This window comes from Heptranchias perlo, chromosome 17, assembly GCF_035084215.1.
Source record: "Heptranchias perlo isolate sHepPer1 chromosome 17, sHepPer1.hap1, whole genome shotgun sequence".
Classification (NCBI taxonomy): Eukaryota; Metazoa; Chordata; class Chondrichthyes; order Hexanchiformes; family Hexanchidae; genus Heptranchias; species Heptranchias perlo.
This window is the reverse complement of record NC_090341.1, coordinates 16501222-16515965: the sequence shown is the minus strand read 5'-3', so window position 1 is coordinate 16515965 and position 14744 is coordinate 16501222. Positions and strand designations below refer to the sequence as shown.

At 42.0% G+C, this 14744-nt stretch overlaps 1 protein-coding gene across 1 annotated transcript in view; it reads left to right on the top strand.

Annotated features, from left to right (window-relative positions):
* cenpp (centromere protein P) overlaps positions 1-14744 on the top strand; it is a 246823-nt gene that overhangs the window by 155844 nt on the left and 76235 nt on the right. The window lies entirely within an intron of this gene.

Genomic DNA, 14744 nt, shown 5'->3' with positions numbered 1-14744 from the left:
GCCTGAAATTCTGACTAAAATTTTGTTTGTTGAGGTAAATGAATGTAAGAAAAATCTCATCTGTAGTTTGTATCAAATAAACATAATAGCATTCATCAAAAACTATTTTAATCACAGTGCAAATATTTGCATTTATTGAATAGTAGTCATATAATCATGTGCTTCTTGTTCCTTTGATAGAATTATGTGTAGTTCAGTGAATTTTACTTCTTTCCAACTGATATAGTACACCAAAAATTGGATATGGGAGAATTCATTTATGACACAGCTCTGTTACAAATTCGGGTCTGCCATTTTTTGGATTGCAGCAGTCACTCTCTTAAGCGGTCTGAGCATCTTACTGTAATGGGAGTTGACTCACATTGCACTTTTGTTTTTCCTGGTGTTGGTAGCTTCTGCAATGCTGTCGTGAGCCATAATTTTAGACTGTTACCATAATCTCCAAAAAGCCCACCTCACATTTGGTTATATCTGCTTGTACGATAGTTATATCCCTAAATTATGCTATCACCTCTGACTGCCAATATGTGTGCAGGAATAGCTTGTGGTGATTGTGAAAATATTAAAGCTTCCTGAATGCTTCATAAGATTCTAATTAAAGTTCATTCTTTTGCAAAATGAGATGTTGTGCAACAAGTACTCTGACACTGTTGTTTACTCTATAATAGATCCTTTTACTTTGTGTGCCTAGTTGTACCTTTTGTTTTTCCTTGTGTTGGAAGGTTCTGCAATGCTGTCATGAGCCATAATTTTAGACTGTTGCCATAATCTCCAAAAAGCCCACCTCACAGTTGGTTATTTTGCTTTTATGACAGCATGATCTAGGGGTCTAACTATAATCTCCTTCCGATTTGGACTGAAAATCCGAGTCTTTCACAAGTGTAGCTCTTCAATCTCTTTGTAGGTGGACTGAGTTCGCACTAGATGAGGTAAATTTTGGTTTAAATTATAAACTGCTGTATTTCACAGTAAGATGAAACGTGCAGAGCAATGATCAGAATCGATTCGTTCAATTGGTACAACTTTATTTTGCATTCTTATGCAAATATAAGACCAGTTCGGTGGGTCATCTTACTTAATTTAAACAAGAGGTTTCCTAGCTAATCTCACATTTCTAACCTCTTCACTTGAGTGCAGATCTTCACAGCGTTTCCCTTACCAAAGACAACTGACTTTGAATCCTTGTGGTTCGAAACCTCCCCTGCACAAGAAGGTAGATTGTTTATCTCCTGATCCTTTCGGGCCCGTGGGCCAGGCAGTAGAGCTGCCAATCAAACCTGCCTGAGTGCAATCCCCCACTCACTTGAAATTAGCTCCATGCAAAGCTCAAAAGTATGGTACATTTGAATCTCAACGGTGTGAATGTATTCTGGTAAATGTTTTAACAAGCTGCCTTTGTCTGAGGTCTTCTCTGGCTTCCGATTCACAATCCATAAGAACATAAGAAATACGAGCAGGCGTAAGCCTTACAGCCCCTCGAGCCTGCTCCGCCATTCAATAAGATCATGGCTGATCTTCGACCTCAACTCCACTTTCCCGCCCAATCCCCATATCCCTTGATTCCCCTAGAGACCAAAAATCTATCCATCTCAGCCTTGAATATATTCAATGACTCAGCATCCACATCCCTCTGGGGTAGAGAATTCCAAAGATTCACAACCCACTGCGTGAAGAAATTTCTCCTCATCTCAATCTTTAATGGCCACCCCCTTATTCTGCAACTATGCCCCCTAGTTCTAGACTCTCTAGCCAAGGGAAACAATCTCTCAGCATCTACCTTGTCAAGCCCCCTCAGAATCTTATATGTTTCAATGAGAGCACCTCTCATTCTTCCAAACTCCAGAGAGTATAAGCCATTCTATTCAACCTCTCTTCATAGGACAACCCTCTCATCCCAAGAATTAATCTAGTAAACCTTCGTTGCACCGTCTCCAAGGCAAGTATATCCTTCTTTAGATAAGGAGACCAAAACTGTACGCAGTAAGCCAGGTGAGGTCTCACCAAATCCCTGTACAATTATAGTAAGACTTCCTTACTCTTGTACTCCAACCCCCATGCAATAAAGGCCAACATGTCATTTGCTTTCCTAATTGCCTGCCGTACCTGCATGCTAACTTTTTGTGTTTCTTGTACGAGGACACCCAAGTCTCTCTGATCACCAACATTTAATAGTTTCTCAATATTTAAAAAATATTCTGTTTCTCTATTCTTCCTACCAAAGTGAATAACTTCACATTTCCCCACATTATACTCCATCTGCCACCTTCTTGCCCACTCATTTAATCTGGCTATAACCCTTTGCAGACTCTTTGTGTCCTCCTCACAGCTTACTTTCCCACCTAGCTTTGTATCATCAGCAAACTTGGATACATTACACTCGGTCCCTTCATCTAAGTCATTAATATAGATTATAAATAGTTAAGGGCCAAGCATCAATCCTTGCGGCACCCCACTAGTTACAACCTGCCAACCTGAGAATGACCCGTTTATCCCTACTCTCTCTTCTGTTCTTTAACCAATCCTCTATCCATGCTAATATATTAACCCCCAACCTCAGGAGTCCTTACCTTGTGTAACAGCCTTTTATGTGGCATCTTATCAAATGCCTTTTGAAAATCCAAATTCACTACATCCACTGGTTCCCCTTTATCTACCCTGCTTGCTACACCTCAAAAAACTCTAATAAATTCGTCAACCACGATGTCCCTTTCATATAACCTTGTTGACTCTGCCTAATCATATTATGGTTTTCTAAGTGCCCTGTTACCACTTCCTTAATAATGGATTCCAGCATTTTCCCGACGACCGATGTCAGGCTAACCGGCCTGTAGTTCCCTATTTTCTCTCTTTGTCCCCCCCCTTCCCCTGCCATTCCCCAGGCTTATTAATTTTGGCAACATTATAGGCCTATTCTTTCAATGTAATACTCTCCTTAACTTCTTTAGTTAGCCACGGGTGGATCACTTTTCCCGTGGAGTTTTTCTTTCTCAATGGAATGTATACTTGTTGAGAATATTGAAATATTTCTTTAAATGTTTGCCATTGCTTTTCAACTATCTAACCCTTTAATTTAGTTTCCCAATCTACCTTTGACAACTTGCCCCTCATACCTATGTAATTTGCTTTATTTAAGTTTAAGACTCTAGTTTCTGACCTAATTACTTTACTTTCAAACTCATTGTGAAATTCTATCATATTATGATCTCTCTTCCCCAGAGGTTCTTTTACTGTGAGATTACTAATTAACCCTATCTCATTACATAATATAAGATCTAAAATAGCCTGTACCCTGGTTGGTTCCATGGCGTATTGCTCTAGGAAACCGTCTCGAATACATTCCACGAACTTGTCTTCCAAACTACCTTTGCCAATTTGATTTGCCTAGTCTGTATACAGATTAAAGTCTCCCACGGTGATTGCATTTCCTTTGTTCAAGCTCCCATTATTTCATGATTAATACTCTGTCCAACTGTATTTCTACTATTAGGGATCCTATAAACTACTCCCACCAGTGTTTGCTGCCCCTTGTTATTTCTAATTTCCACCCATATTGATTCTACTTCCTGATCTTCCGAGCCAAGATCCTTTCTCACCACTGTCCTTATGTCATCCTTTATTATTAGGGCTACACCCCCTCCTTTTCTATTCTACCTGTCTTTTCTAAATGGCATGTACCTGGAATATTTAGTTCCCAACCTTGGTCATGTTGCAACCATGTCTCTATAATGGCTATTTGGTCAAACCCATTTATCTCTATTTGTGCAATTAATTCATCTATCTTGTTACAAATGCTCCATGTATTCAGATAAAGAGCCTTTAATTTTGACTTTTTACCATTCTTTCCTGCTTTGACCGACCTTGTTGTTACACCATTATTGGTAAACTCTCCCTTCCTGCCACACTCTGCTTATCTTTATCCAAGTCACTACACTGTTCTATTGTCTTAACTTTTCTCATTAGATTTCTAAATTTCCCTTCACTTGACCCCTTCCCGCCACTCTTCCCCCCCCACCCCCACCCCCCCCCCCCCCCCCCACTTTTTAGTTTAAAGCCCTATCTACAGCCCTAGTTATTCGATTTACCAGGACACTGGTCCCAGCCCGGTTTAAGTGGAGCCCGTCCAGTCGGAACAGCTCCCTCTTTCTCCAGTACTGGTGCCAGTGCCCCATGAATCGATACCCCCTTCCTTCCACACCACTTTGAACCACGCATTTAACTCTCTGATCTGTTTGTTCCTATGCCAGTTTGCATGTGGCTCAGGTTGTAATCCAGAGATTATTACCTTTGAGGTTCTGCTTATTAATTTAGACCCAGCATGGGTTTGTCTTGCAAAACTAACCTCATTTGAAGTAAGCTTCAATTTAGAAGCACATTTCCGAAATAACATATTTCTAGATCCTTTCGTGGAAAAATGGTCAAAAGATTCAAAAACGTGACAGGCTCTATTCATCCATTAACACTGTGTTTTGACTTCAGCAACTTCAGAACACTCTGAGTGTGCTTTTGGTGTGTTAATGTGTGAGTTTAGCTCAGTTGGAGCAATCTCACCCCTGGGATCAGAAGATTGCAGATTTGATCTAATCATCTAAGCTAACATTCCAGTTCAGTACTGAGGGAATGCTGCATTGTCGAACGTGATTTCTTCTGGATGAGATGTTAAGCTCAGGTTCTATCTTGCCTATACAGGTGGTTTGAGTGGATATTGAAAGGATCTCATGACATTACTGGAAGAGCATGGCGTACTCCTAGTGTCATGGCTAAGTTTCCTCCTTCAATCACTGCTGCCAAAAAACAAGTGGTTATTTATCTCCTTGTTTGTATGATCTTACTGTGCACAAAATGGCTGCCATACTTGCATGCATAATAGTAATTGCACTTCAAAGTAATTCATTATGTGAAGTGCTTTGAGCTGTTTCTGAGGGGCATGATAAGACTCTAGAAGTGCAATTTTTAAAAATATATTGCATCCTTTGCCACACATCATTTTCTGGCCATTATTAATGCCACTTTGTAACTGACTACCAGGATGTGCGCAGGAGTAGCTTGGGGTGATTGTGAAAATATTAAAGCCACCTGGATGCTTCATGAGATTCTTATTAAAGTTCATTAGTAATCCTTTTGCAAAATGGGATGTTGTAGAACAAGTACTCTGATACTGTTGTTTACTCTATAATAGATCCTTTTACTTTGTCTGCCCAGTTGTACCTTTTGTTTTTCCTTGTGTTGGTAGGTTCTACAATGCTGTCATGAGCCAAATTTTAGACTGTTGCCATAATCTCCAAAAAGCCCACCTCACAGCTGGTTATTCTATTCAAATGAGCTGGGAACATGCAACTGGCTAAAGACCAAGGAGTCAAATGTTAATCCTAGGTTTTGCACATTCATAGCGAAGAAAATATTTTGGACACCACAGACTACTTGCTTATGAGGGAATGAAAGTGTTTACAAATAGTGTATGCTATTGGATTAAATGCTGGGTCCCATAATAATAATGGTGACAGTCTCTTTGGAGAAGCTAGCAGCAGGAATATTTTACTGTCTCTTCAATGTTTCTCTATAAACTTGTGGAAATGAATGAAGCTGCATTCTCATCTTGAACGCAACCGGATGTCATGCCTAGTCTGATACCTGAAAAATCACTTTCTGTTGCTATGAAAAACAGTTGTCAATTGTTGTCATTTATACAGCCACAGGCAGAATATTGGCAGTTACTTATTAGCCCTTTAAAGTATCATACATCTCAGTTGATACCTACTGGAAAGCTTGAACTTCTATTTGGCCGATTTCTTGGCTCAGCTTTTCATTTTCCTCCCCCATGATAATTAGCTCAATCAGTGTTTTCAGTTAACTCATGTTAATGATTCACTCCTATGTTCAACCAACATTGTAAGATGTGAACTGGCAGTAGTACCACACAAAGGTACCCTTTTTAATGCCAAAAAATGTCACCAAGTTTTCAGATTATGATTAGTCATAGTACAAATAAGGTTATACAATATTCTCTGCTACTGTAGCAAGGTATATGGACAGTTCTGTCCGTCAGGTAGCACTACACAAGGACAAGAATTGGTGTTAACATGAACAGAACAGCTTTGGGATGTGTTGACAGTTGGAATGGATTTTGCAACAAGTGGCACCTATAACTGGAAAACTACCAAACCATATGGGCTCCTTCTTGCCCATTTCAGTCGAACTCTCTCCTGCCAATCCTCCCCTTGCCCCCCCTCCCAAAAGACACACAAAGAAATCAAGTAAAAGAGAAAGTTGCCAACTCCAGATCATGCACACCACCCGCTCGTCTTCTTAGTGCCTGGTCCTACTTAAACTGCCTGAAAAGAGATACCAAAAATACCCTAATGACTCACCTGCCAATTTCTGCAGTGATATGTCGATATAAAAATTACAGATACTTGGAACTTATCTCCATTGATATTTGTTCAGTCCCCTCATTCTGTCAGATTCAGTAATTCCTCCAAAACATTGAACAAGATCACAAGATAAATGCAGTTGGGACCATTCAGACCATCTTAACTCATCCATACAAAAACGCTATATCCTTCTCCCCTTCATCACACCATCTAACTGTATCTTGAATGATTTTCATCTCCAGTACCCTACCCAGAAGACTATTCCAAATATTGATCACTCTTTCAATGAAGCTGTCCTCCGTTGACCAGCTCAGTGGCCAGGCTTGGTTCCATTCTTGCCTATCCATTCGTAACTGGAGCATCTCCAGCAATGACTTTCCTCCCTGCACCCCCCACCATTACCTCTCGAGCCCCCTAAGAATCTATCCTAGACCCCCTCCTTTTCCTGGTTTACAGGCTGCTGCTTAGCGACATCATCCGAAGATATGGGGTCAACTTCCACCCTGATGACACTCAGCTCTTCCTCTCTGCCACATATCTCGGCCCCTTCACTGGTCTCTGTGCTGTCAAATTGCTTGTCCAACATCCAGTCTTGGATGAGCTGCAGTTTCCTCCAGGTAAACGTTGGGAAGATCAAAAACATTGTCTTTAGCCCATCACAAACTCTATACCCTTAATACTAAATCATTACCCCTCCCTGGCCACTGTCTTGGGTTGAACCAGACTGTTCGCAACTTCTGCAACATATTTGATCTTTCAGACTTGATTATTCCAATGGTCGCTTGACCAGCCTCCCATTCTCCACACTCCTTAAACTTCAGCTCATCCAAAACACTGCTTCCCATCTTCTAATCCCGTACCAAGTCCTGCTCACTCATCACTCCTGTCCTTGCTGGCCTACATAGCTTCACATAGGCCCAACGCCTCTAATTTACAATTCTCATTCCTGTGATTAACTTCCTCTATGGCCTCATTCTTCCCCATCTTTGTAACCTCTTCCAGCCCTATAATTCCTCCAGAAATCTCCGTTCCTTCGACTTTAGCCTCTTGGCCATCTCCCCTACCTTCGGCCCACCGTTGGCGGCCGTGCCTTTAGCCGTGTAAGCCCCAATCTCAGGAATTCCCTCCCTAAACCCCTCTGCCTCCCAACCCTTTTCCTCCTTTAAGACCTTCCTTAAAACCTACCTCTTTGACTGAACTTTGGTCATCTCCTAATATCTCTTTCTTTGGTTCAGCATCTTTTTTTGTCTGATTATGCCTCTGTGAAGCGCATTAAAGGTGCTATTTGAATGCAAGTTGTTGTTGTTATTGCCAGTTTTGTGCTGCATGTCAAGTGACAAATTAGCTCTTGAGTCACAGTGCTAGATGAGATCATTTATTTCCTACCAGAGCAAAAGTGTACCAGAAATGAATATAAATCAAATCATTGGTATTCATTGGCATGTTTTACCGCTCAGTGCTTTATTACCACACACACACACACACACACACACACATACACACAATGATTATAAAATGTGCTGACTTAAAATATTGTAATTTAAATTCAGTGCTCCTGAACTATGCCATGAGATACAGAAATACAAATATTTAACACTTTCATCTGAAATTTTTGTCTCTACGGCATCAGTACAATGCCATTGTTTATTGGCCTTGCTCTTTGAAAAGAAACCACTTTTTGCATTTGCATTCCCAGTGCCAATGAAACATAAAGGATTCAGTAGACTTGTAGTTAGCACCAAGTTATTGGGACCATTTGCTTCTGGACCCTCTGAGGCAACCTGCCAACCATAAACCAGATCCTAACTTGGGAGTTGTAAACAATTTTACAACACCAAGTTATAGTCCAGCAATTTTATTTTAAATTCACAAGCTTTCGGAGATTTTCTCCTTCCTCAGGCAAATGTTTCAAGAGCTCCTTGAAGCCTACGCATTTATACATATTGAACAATACATGGTGTTTACAGACTGCCCCTGCAACTGCCCGTTGCCAAGGCAATCACCGTGTTCAGACAGAGAGGTGTCACCTGCAGAACCCCCGAATACACATTCAACAAAAAAACAAACAGGGAAAAAAAACAGAGAAAAAAAACACAGAGAGAGGCAGAAACATCCGGAAGGCAGAGAGAGCCAGCAAATGACCCATTATATTAAAAACAGATAACATTTGTTCGCTGGTGGGGTAACGTGTAGCGTGACATGAACCCAAGATCCCGGTTGAGGCCGTCCTCATGGGTGCGGAACTTGGCTATCAATTTCTGCTCGACGATTTTGCGTTGTCGTGTGTCTCGAAGGCCGCCTTGGAGTACGCTTACCCGAAGGTCGGTGGATGAATGTCCATGACTGCTGAAGTGTTCCCCGACTGGGAGGGAACCCTCCTGTTTGGCGATTGTTGCGCGGTGTCCGTTCATCCGTTGTCGCAGCGTCTGCATGGTCTCGCCAATGTACCATGCTCTGGGGCATCCTTTCCTGCAACGTATGAGGTAGACAACGTTGGCCGAGTCACAGGAGTATGAACCATGCACCTGGTGGGTGGTGTCATCTCGTGTGATGGTGGTATCTGTGTCGATGATCTGGCATGTCTTGCAGAGGTTACCGTGGCAGGGTTGTGTGGCGTCGTGGACGCTGTTCTCTTGAAAGCTAGGTAGTTTGCTGCGAACGATGGTCTGTTTGAGGTTGGGTGGCTGTTTAAAGGCGAGTAGTGGAGGTGTGGGGATGGCCATAGCGAGGTGTTTGTCCCCACACCTCCACTACTCGCCTTTAAACAGCCACCCAACCTCAAACAGACCATCGTTCGCAGCAAACTACCTAGCTTTCAAGAGAACAGCGTCCACGACGCCACACAACCCTGCCACGGTAACCTCTGCAAGACATGCCAGATCATCGACACAGATACCACCATCACACGAGATGACACCACCCACCAGGTGCATGGTTCATACTCCTGTGACTCGGCCAACGTTGTCTACCTCATACGTTGCAGGAAAGGATGCCCCAGAGCATGGTACATTGGCGAGACCATGCAGACGCTGCGACAACGGATGAACGGACACCGCGCAACAATCGCCAAACAGGAGGGTTCCCTCCCAGTCGGGGAACACTTCAGCAGTCATGGACATTCATCCACCGACCTTCGGGTAAGCGTACTCCAAGGCGGCCTTCGAGACACACGACAACGCAAAATCGTCGAGCAGAAATTGATAGCCAAGTTCCGCACCCATGAGGACGGCCTCAACCGGGATCTTGGGTTCATGTCACGCTACACGTTACCCCACCAGCGAACAAATGTTATCTGTTTTTAATATAATGGGTCATTTGCTGGCTCTCTCTGCCTTCCGGATGTTTCTGCCTCTCTCTGTGTTTTTTTTCTCTGTTTTTTTTCCCTGTTTGTTTTTTTGTTGAATGTGTATTCGGGGGTTCTGCAGGTGACACCTCTCTGTCTGAACACGGTGATTGCCTTGGCAACGGGCAGTTGCAGGGGCAGTCTGTAAACACCATGTATTGTTCAATATGTATAAATGCGTAGGCTTCAAGGAGCTCTTGAAACATTTGCCTGAGGAAGGAGAAAATCTCCGAAAGCTTGTGAATTTAAAATAAAATTGCTGGACTATAACTTGGTGTTGTAAAATTGTTTACAATTGTCAACCCCAGTCCATCACCGGCATCTCCACATCATAACTTGGGAGTGTAGTGAACAATGTGGAGGATAGTAATAGACTTCAGGAGGGCATACACATGACAGATGAAATTTAATGCAGAAAAGTGTGAAGTGATACATTTTGATAGGAAGAATGAGGAAAGGCACTATGAACTAAATGGTACAATTTTAAAGAGGGTACAGGAACAGAGAGACCTGGGGGTGTATGTACACAAATCTTTGAAGGTGACAGGACAAGTTGAGAAGGCTGTTAAAAAAGCATATGGGATCCTGGGCTTTATTAATAGAGGAATAAAGTACAATAGCAAGGAAGTTATGCTAAACCTTTATGAAGCACTGGTTAGGCCTCAGCTGGAGTATTGTGTTTAAATCTGGGCACCACACTTTAGGAAGGATGTCAAGACCTTGGAGAGGGTGCAGAAGAGATTTACTAGAATGATACCAGTGATGAGGGACTTCAGTTATGTGGAGAGACTGGAGAAGCTGGGGTTATTCTCCTTAGAGTAGAGTAGGTTAAGAGTAGATTTGATAGAAGTGTTCAAGATCATGAACGGTTTTGATAGAGTAAATAAGGAGAAACTGTTTCCAGTGGCAGAAGCGTTGGTAACAAAGGACACAGATGTAAGGTGATTGGCAAAGGAACCACAGGTGACACGAGGAAACTTTTTTTAACGCAAAGTTGTTGTGATCCGGAATGCACGGCCTGATAGGGTTGTGGAAGCAGATTCAGTAGTGACTTTCAAAAGGGAATTGGATAAATAATTGAAAGGAAAACATTTCCAGAGCTAAAGGGAAAAAGCAGGGGAGTGAAATTAATTGGATAGCTCTTTCAAGGAGCCGGCACCAGGCATGATGGGGTTGAATGGCCTCCTGTGCTGCAACATACCATGATACCCCATCTTGCTGAACATAATTTAAGCCAATGCAAATCATTGTTAACTATATTTGATGGAAAGAGAACAATACATCCAAGATACTGATTGCTTCCTGAAAAGATAGAGAAGTGGAAAATTACAAAATCAAACAGCATCCAAAGTATTTGATATGAAGCTGATGGAAAATTCTAGTAACTTTATTAAACTTGCCATCACAAAATTACTGTGACTGTCAGACCTCCCTGTTTGTCTTAAAAGTATGTTGACTTTCAGTCAAGCTGAGACTAAACAAATTGCATTTTGGAAAATTGAAGACAGCTTATTTATATACTAACAAACAAAAATGAGGGATGGGCAATAAATGCTGGCCTTGCCTGCGACGCCCACTTCCCATGAACGAATAAAAAAAAAACAATTGCAGAAATGGTCATTACAGTATCCCAGATGTTCCTTTGTAGTTGTCAGAGTAGCCAAATTTCCACAAGCCCATTTATTATCTACTGTGACTAGTAATGCCTATTGCAGGTGCTGTTATCCTCCAAATTCTGAAAGAACTTCTACTGGGATCCTTATAAAATAAGAGCACTTTTTTAATAAAAAGGCAAACTTGGTAAGTGAGGAAATGATACAGTGGAAAACAAATGACTCTGAAAGGACTGGCCTAAGAGGGTGGTAGTTTGATACTGGTGAAACATATACATATATCAACATGGATTTAAAATATCAGTACATGCCAACCTAAGAAACTAACAAATACTGACCAACAGCTTCAAAAAGTGACCCTGAATAAAAGATTATGATATGTGAAAGCTTGGAATTAAACAGAGAGTGAAATGGGAATGCAAACAGGCTTGCAACTTAAGCAGTGCGTCTACCCACATGGCTGATTTTCCTAATGTGCTTTCCTGGCAAGAGGCCTCACTGACTAGCAACACATATTGGGGAAACTCCACAACCACAATACAGTCTGCACCCAAGATTTTTTGCTATGCAGTCCCATTGGGCAAAGCTGCAAGCACGTTCAGAATATCGGCCCCAACATTCCTGCACTTTCAGTATATAAGGAGGGAGTGCTGCATTTTAGATGTGCCATCTTTCAGGTGATAAAGTAAACTGAAGCTCCATCTGCCTGGTCACATCACCATAAAAGGTTCTATGGCACTTCGAAGAAGAACTGGGGAGCTCGCCAATTGTCTTGGCCAACATTCATCCCTAAACCAACACCACCAAAATAGATTAACTGGTCCTTCAAATCATTTGCTGGTTATGGGATCTTGTGCACAAAAATTGGCTGCCTTGTTTGCCTACATAACAAGTGACTGGACTTCAAAAATAATTCAGTAACTCTGAAGTAATTGGGACATCTTGAGGATGTGAAAAGTACTGTATAAATGCAAGTTCTTTCTTTCTTTACATGGGGCACAGAAGGGAACACAAATGTTGGGTATAAGATTTATTTTCTAAGGGGGTTTGGGGCATTAATGAATGTTATCAGTGCCCTTCTTTATAATCTTAAAAAGGATAGGACTTTTTCCCATTTTTATTGAGAAGAACTTTTGTTGTTTTGGAAAATTGATTATCTTTCCTTTATATTTTAAAATTTCTAGTAGCAGCAGATGATTTATTATGGGAGAAAAAAGTTTTAATTTTCTCTTCTTAATATAAGAAAATAATAAATAAGAGATTTGACCCAGTCTCATTGACCCAGTCTCGTGCTGTTCCCAGCTTCTATCCTCTCTATTACCCTCCCCATGAGCTGCTTTAAGCCTCTTACGTCTCCCAGCTTCCACCCTCTCCTTGTCTCCTCCCCCCCCCACCACCCTCTTCAAAATGTTGATCCTGGTGTCTTCACTCTCTCCACCCCCATACCCCAAAAGACCACTGCTCCTGAATTCCAACCTGTTGGTAATCCTGACAGCGCTTTACACTGTAGGCGGGAATTCCCACACTATAGCAGGAATGCCAGCAGATAGGAACTCTGGAATGGTGCTTGGGGGAGGGGCCTGGTTTGCGAGTTCTTGATCAGCAGATGCACAGAGAGTGCCACTAGAATGCTGATTGTTGTGTTTTGTAGTTGGCACGTCTGAATATCAGTCAGATGGATTTTCCCTTCTGTTTAGTTTCTTGACAAACTCCTTCTTCAGGATTTTTCCATGCCAAGCACCATTCATTGCCCTAGAACCTGGTTGCAAACCTCTAACTGCTTTTCAGTCATGATGTGGAGATGCCGGTGATGGACTGGGGTGGACAAATGTAAGGAATCTTACAACACCAGGTTATAGTCCAACAAATTTATTTTAAAATCACAAGCTTTCGGAGATTATCCCCTTCGTCAGGTGAATGAGTGAAAGGTTCTCAAATCGCATATCTTATATTAGGCTGGGACACCATCACACCAATCAAAAGGTGTCGTTGGTGTTCAGACAGATTAGCCACGGAGAACAGTACTTCCCAGTACACTGAATATACATTGTGTCAAATTACACAGACAGAGAGAAAGAGACCCAAATGGCAGAGAGAGAGACAATATTAAAAACAGATAACTTTTTTTTCCCCTTGCTGGTGGGGTTACGTGCAGCGTGACATGAACCCAAGATCCCGGTTGAGGCCGTCCTCATGGGTGCGGAACTTGGCTATCAATTTGAGAACCTTTCATTCATTCATTGATATGTGCATCGGTGTAGATGACATAACTGAAATATTTGCATTGTAGCAACTGTGTATTAGTTAGTATTGCAAAACGTGACATACGAGTTGCATGCAGGGTTCCGAAAGAGCAGATCAGATGTTAGATTTTCTAGTCCCAGCACAGAGGGATCTGGCAGTCTGTGACTACAACATTTTCTATATTCTTCGAAATCCATTCTCCCACTGTTTTCAGGAGCCAGGGAATTTTGATGATTTATGTGAGCTCCTGAAGTTGGGAGCTCACAGAAGGGGGGTCCGGAAAGCTCTGCTAGACTGCAGCCATTAAAGAATGCAGCTCAATCTCAAAGGAATGCAGATAGTTAAAGGTAAGTGATCATACATGGAGGCAAAAAATTTTTCAGCTGTTATGAAGGCTCAAAATCGATCTTACATATATGGTATCATTTGCAAAGCCTGTGGAGGATAAGATGAGAAGCAAGGGAAGGCAAGCCCAAACTGAAGGCACAAAACGGAGCCTTTGTGTAAGTGACGGATGTCACACTTCAAGGAATCTAACAAGGTGAGACTACCCAAAATTGCTTGATACAAAGTGTTACCTGTCAACATGTTCTACATTTACTGCTCGCTCATACCAAGCCCTGTCACAATTATCAGCTCTTTTATTGCATCTCGTGCGTAACCCTTACTTCAGCAGGGCACGCATTCTACCTGAAGCATACAGTTGAAAGCTTTGGTACACTCAAATCTTCCAAGGGCTTCACATAGAAAAGCACTGGAACACAACCTAACTGAGTTAAATGGAAAAAAAGTGCTAGTAAATCAACACGGCGCTGTAAAAATTAAGGGGGAAAAATAGAAATCCATATGGAGCCTGTGCCCCTTTAAGAGCTCCAAGGCTTATGGAGGTTCCCTTAAGCACATTGAAAATGAACCCACAGAATAATTCAGCGATCCGAGCATTAAGACTATCAAAAGACTGTTTTTATATGGATGAAGATGCAGGGACCATGTTGTGCTTTATACTAGTGTCCTGAAAAGGCTAACACAGGGTGCAGAGATATCGGGGGTAACTTTCAACTTCAGTGGGGTGGAAAACTGGCAGTATCAGTTGCGCCACCCGTTATACACCCCGCTCAGTTTTCCAGAAAATCAGACCAGCTGTTTAACGGACAGCCCATCCGATAACCCCGGGTT